The sequence below is a fragment of the Talpa occidentalis genome, unplaced genomic scaffold (genome assembly GCF_014898055.3).
Source record: "Talpa occidentalis isolate TD23 unplaced genomic scaffold, MPIMG_talOcc4v2.1 talOcc4.2, whole genome shotgun sequence".
Classification (NCBI taxonomy): domain Eukaryota; kingdom Metazoa; phylum Chordata; class Mammalia; order Eulipotyphla; family Talpidae; genus Talpa; species Talpa occidentalis.
The window spans coordinates 50,599,732-50,606,341 of NW_023602073.1; positions in this window are offsets into that span (position 1 = coordinate 50,599,732).

Genomic DNA, 6,610 nt, shown 5'->3' on the forward strand with positions numbered 1-6,610 from the left:
GCCAAGGCCAAGCACAAGGCCAGGGTGGACGCTGCCCGGACAGGGTCTCTCAGGAGAGCAGGACTAACCACTGCTACAACACCGCAGCCTCGATAAGAGCCCGAGTGGGGAGCGCCCCCAAGGAGGGCAGCAGAGCCAAGGCAGGAGCAGAAGTGGGGACCCCTGACCCTCAGTTCCTGCTGTCCCTGTTCAGGTGGCTGGAACCCCATGATTCCAGCACTTTTCAGCACAAAATGCCACCCCTATTTGAACATGTGTTTGCTTTCCAGTTATACAGAATTTTAATTTTTATTTCCTAAAAACAAACCATACATAGAAAAATACCTTGACAGCAACTGGAATCAGCTTCCAGTGAGTCCAACTGGGGCAGGCTGGCTGCTGTGAAGCCACAGAGAAAACCTCTTCTTTCTGTCTCGTAGCTTCCAGATGTCCCTGCAAAAATGAAAGAATAAAAGTATGATTCCTCTAGTATGGCATGAAGTTTAAAAAAATAAATTTACTAGGCAACTTACATATTTTCAAGCTAATGATTTGTGAATCAGGCCCAGGTATTAATCCAGGCTCTAATACTGCTAATTAATTAACCTCAGCTGCAGCGCTCACAAGCTGCAGAGCAGGGGTTGCAGGATGACTTACCTGAGAGTGAAACAAATCCATTATTTGAACAAATATCTTTAAAATGGTTGCCTGAAAGCTACAAAATTTTTAAAGAATAGTGATATAAAAATCTCTCTCAAAAGCATTTCATTCCCAAGGATACTAAAACTCACTCAGCTTGAAAAAAAAAAAAAAAAAAAAACCCACAAACTTCAAATACTTGGAGATTAATCCCCTTGACTTTAAATTCAAGTCCAGCCATTGCAGTGTTTGAACAGCCATGGAAGTGGCCTATGTGCGCAAGCCAGAGGGACCTGCCTCCTGGAGGAAGAATTTGTTGATCAGGGTAAGATGCTTCTAGTTTCTAGCTATCTCCCTATTGTAGGGTCAAAATTTTCACCAAAAATATCTTTGCAGGAAGAGTTTTCTTTGATTAGAGGGACTCTGAAGGTTCGGTGGAGCTTGTCCTTTTGGGAAGAGACAGTCAGTGGACGAAGGAGAGGAACTGTGCTGGGAAGCCCCACTGCCTGGTCTCTTTCCTTGGAGAAGGCAGGACTCAGCTCTAGACTTACTTGACTATTTGCCCACCTAGAAGAGCCAAGAGGGTATCGGATAATATCTTTGTACCCTGACACCATAAAATATTGAATTAGGCAGTGAAATAACCTCATATTGAAATAAAAGCAAATTATTGCAAAATTCAGAGAAGTTTGCTTTTATGGAGATATAAATTAGCTAATTAATCCTACAATTTTGTATTGACTTGAAATGTAACTTTGTGAGCTGGCTTGATATACAATAGTGGAAATGGAAATTTAAAATGTACAAGAATAGAATCAAGTCAATTCTCACAAAGCTTATATTGTAATATTGACCAGATTCTCTAGAGCTTGAATATAAATTCAGTGAAAATGCAACTGGATTTCCATTCTGTTGTCACTTTCAATACAACTATGCACAATTTTAATTTATTTGTCATATTCTTATATTTTAATTTAGTCATATATTCACAAAAATTAGAGAAGCATTAGAAAAGTCCACATTCACCTTTTAAATTATCAGTTTATAAGCAATCACAAACCCTAAATAACATACATCCTGAAATATTTTTTTAAAAAATGGCTTTAGAGGCTATCAAGACTAAAATAGAGGGGCTCCCTGGTGGTGTAGGGCCTGAGCTCTATCCCCGGCCAGGGAGCAACCCACATGGCACGGCAGACCTCTCCTGTCTCCCCGCAGCTCCCCTCAGCAGTGTATTTCAGTAGCTCAGCCTGTTTGGCCCCCACTTTTTCCCTGGTGAATCCTTTTCTCTGGCCTACACCTCAGTTCTTGTATGGGGAGAAAAGAGAGAGAGAGAGAGAGAGAGAACTAGGAGCAGAAATGTTTAGTCATGTGAATTATATAACTAAAAGATCAAACTCTGTCAATAGATAAGATCGGGATGATTATGATTACAATTCAAAGTACTAGAATTTCACTACAAGAAATTTCTAGACAAGGGATTTGATAATTTTATTCATCTTCTCTCTCATCTTAGACATATGCATAACCAGTTCAATGCTGTCTCCCCACACATGTGCTGTTGTGGCTGATGCTAACCTGAAAGTTATATAACAATGTTAATTCAATCAAAAAGCAAGCATTAACACAGAATTGAGTTCTCTTGGCATATTTCAAATCACAGAAAAATCACCAAACTTCTAAATAAAGACCTAAAACATCTCTAATATAATATATATAAATATATATATATATATATATATATATATATATATATATAAAACACAGAGAAAGAAAAGACACTCCAAGTAGCTGGGAGTCAATATGGAACCATGATGTAAAAGATCCAAGATATTTCCTCAAACACCCCCCCAACCCCAATAAAATATAAATTTCACGAAGGAAGGACACATCACATTCAAATCTGTATTCCGTGGTCAGAGAAGAGTTTGTCTCATAGTAAATGATCACTGCATATTTGTTTAATGACTGGATTGAAGAATCTGTTGTGTGTGTGTGTGTTGTGTGTGTGTGTGTGTGTGAGAGAGAGAGAGAGAGAGAGGGAGGGAGGGAGGGGGGACGAGATTCTTAGGGGGTTTTAAAAATACCTGAAAATATTCCTAGACTTTCCTTAAAAGTTTGTGTTGGAAATGAAAGCATTCATTCAATACATTACTGTTTGCTGACTGCCTATTGAGTGTCAGGGGCTTTAATGGTGAAAATGTTTGTTTTTAAGCTGTCACTCCCATAAATTATCATCACTGGGGGAAGACTGATGAAAGGGACAGTCGTCAAGCTCATGCGGCGCTCGCTAAGACAGGAACTGGAGAACAGGAGGCAGCAGACACTGCTGAGCTGGAGTGAGGGCGTGAGGCACCCAGGAACAGTAATTAATGAGGCAGCAGTTCTGGAGATGAAGGTGAAGATAGAGGGAAGAGTCCAGGGACTTGGGGTTGAAGCAATCCAGGGCAGTGGGTTTAGTTAGCAAGACCAATAACCCCCTAGACCATGATAGTGCTCTTGAGCCGTGGTCTTGAAGGAACTGCAGCATCATCATTTGTAGAGAGAAATAATTTACAAGAGAACAGAGATCTTTAGGGTTGACAGTGTCCAGTGTCCAGGGCAGAAGTGGTGGGGTTGAAACCATCACAACAGCAGTGAGAGGACAGAGAGAGATGGAGAGATTTCAACCTAGGAAGGTGGTATGTGGTAGGTAGAGAAACATTGAATTATCAATGATTTTATAGGGTTTCACATGTACCATCAATGCAATTTAATGCTTATTGGCAGAATTGGGGAATTCTAAACAGCCAATGTGGAGAGAAAGTTTCTGGCTAGTGGGTCACTGACAATGATGTGATTATAATGGACATTTTGGGATTAATAAAGCTTTGAAAGAGTGATTCTTTGTTTGTTATCTTAAACTTTCCAAAGCCAAAAGTAATAAACTGAAAAGACATTCAAACTTTCATTCTCTGTAAAAGATGTGGCTTCTACAAATTGAGTGTCTTCTGGGGTTGTGTTTGTTGGATGCATATGTTTGCTAAGAAAATAGTGTGGTTTGGAGAATTTTTTAACCTTATTTAGATAAGACTTATTTAGTGAAGAATAAATTCAAGAATTGCATTTTTGTAACAAACACACACACAGAGGCCAGTAATTGGTGGCATGTGTGAAAACAGTAGTGCTAGATTTATATTTACAGCACACTTTTCAATAAAAATATTTATTATGAGAGACATTTTCCTATGTCACTTGCAATTTTTCAGGACCACTGGCAAAATTTAGTACAAGGTGAAGATCACTTTTCCAGAAACGACAAAAAATACGTGCATAGTCATGATTTTACGATGACCTATCCTATGTGGACGATTCATAATTTCTTCAGCGTGAGGTGAGGGGGCTGTTTATCACTAGAAATAGAAATGAACTAAAGGCAGCTCAGGCAGAGATTCTGTATTTTCATTCTTTTTAAAAGATGTGATTTCACGAGCTGTGAACCTATATCCCTAAACCACTTACAGTGTAAACCAATGTTACCTCAATAAAAAAATACGTTTTATACATATGTGATGAAATAGAGGACAATTGTACATCATAAAACCCATACTAAAAAGGATTTCAAACATACACTAATTTTAACAGCATATTTAATGCTTAATATAATTGAGCTCATTATAGCAATCCAGTTTCCACAGCTCTCCTTTTAACACAAAACCAAAAATGGCACCACTTATTCCACAGAACTTGCTCGCGCTATAGTGAAATTTCTATGTATCTGTCAAGCTGTCTTCCCTCACTGGAGAGCCTGTCAGAAATAATCATTTCATGATCTCACATTCACAAAGGTGCAAAGCCCAGATATGCTTGCCTTTTGAACGTCAAAAATCGTGCCGACACAAGCCTCTTCATCAAGGACTGTGGACACCAACCCCCTGCTCCCAACGTTTTTGTTCTGTGTTTTATTCAAGAGAAGGTCCTGCCACTTAGATTATGCGCAAGTTTTCAGAAATGTAGCCAGAATAATTTATTGCTTTACTGTGATGTTAGATAAGAAATTCTTCTACTATATCACTGGATATTTTGTAAATATTTAGAATTCCTAATCTAATGTTATTGATAGTTTCACTTAAAAAGGTCAACACTCTCAAGCTCCTTGTTTAAACAAGAAACCTGTCATCTCACTGCATGTCGGAAAAGAAGGAAATGACAATAATACTCCTATGCTTCAATAAGAAAGCCCAGAACATGCATACACCGGAGAACGCAGAGCTGTCAGTCTACATATTATTATAGACAATACATAATTAAATAAATCATTCGAATTAATGACACAGATCTCAGGGATTAAATACCATTCCACAGTTTCCAGAGCCTAGGGGTCCTACAAAGCTCTTTTATTAGAAATTGTATTTGCAAGAAAGTTTAGATTATGTAGAATAGCATCTGCTTTTCTGCAGCTGTAAGGAAAGTAGTATATATATTTCTGTATTTCCTTCCTCATCTTCACGATCTGTATTCCCCAACATTTAGTAGGTTTCAGCGCCAAGACAAAATGCTGTGATTCTGTTTGTTGGAGTAATGGACATGATAGCATAGTTTCTAGCTGCACAAGATAATTCCCACCATTTCTTCTTCCAAGAAATACTGATAAAATTTCCAGTGGTGCAACATTCAAATCAGTATGAGAAGGACATGATTTCACTGAGAAAAATTCCAATTTCTATGCTAATTTCACAAGATTGCACAACAGATGTTCATTTAGGATATAGCCTTAATGGGAATTATAAAGAGACCTACCAGCAGATTTTACCTCTGCTGTTGACTCATAAAGTATTTGTTAAAAATATGAACCAGGTGTTCTTGTAAGGCTGGGATATGAAACTGGAACGTGAGAGTAGGGCCAGAGCTCACCTTTCCCTCTCCTTCCTGCCTCCCTCACGCTCTCCTTCCTGCCCTTCTTTCTTGCTTTCTTTCTGAAATCTCCTTACTTCTAACCCATGCAGTGAACAAATAGCTAGATAGCTGGAAGTAAAGGAAAAAGTCAGAAAAGGTTTTATTTGTAGAACTAAGGACTAGTTCACTCCCTAGGTAAGTCCAGCTAGTGATCAGCATGCCCGAATTCCAATTCAGACTCCATTCCTGGTTAACTCTGCAAATTTAAATAAATTACTCAGCCTCCACTAAATAGGATTTTCCTTATCATTAACACAAGAACTGTATCGATATCCCTGCTCTGGGGAGAGGATTAACAGATCAGCAGGGTGCAATATTTAGAAGAGTGTGTGATAAGGTATTTCTCTTTTCTAAGGTTGTTATTCTGTGTTTACTGTCATTGAGTTGATCACAGTTATTATTATAATGTTAATGTTGGCACTGAAACTCACACTCAGTGAGTTCCAGTGGAAAAATAATGATTCCTGGCACATTCATAACTCTGCAACAAAAAGTATAAAATTAGTGATACAATGCCACCCAGCAGCGAGGCAAGAGTGACTTGTCCTGGTTGGAGTAAGTTGTGACACGCTGCTTATTTCATGTGAAAACCAAGAGCAGACAAACAAAAACAAGAGCAAGCCAGTCACACAACTTCTTTCCTTGCTCACTTGGTGGTTTTCCAATGAGAGGACACACAGGTGGACCCACACTTCCTTCTGATTCTGAGTTACTACCCAAACATTTCCATGCTGAAAGAAATGTTTCATTGGCACATAACACCTCAAAGGTGTGAAGGCCTTTGGGCAAAAAATAATAGCAGATTGTTTGTTAGAGTAAATAATAAAAAGGGCTATATATAGAATTTAATACATTTTAAATGGATATTCTCTTTTTTGTAGTTTTTGTTCTGAAGCCAATAAAATCTTAATGTGGGTCTTTGTTTTTATTACTTACTACTTATTCCTTCTATCTATATTCGAACTCCAATATTCTGTCACCTCCCACTTACAAGTGTCAATCCTCCACCCCTTCATTGATTTACTATTCATCCTTACGGCTCACCTCTTTCCAAATA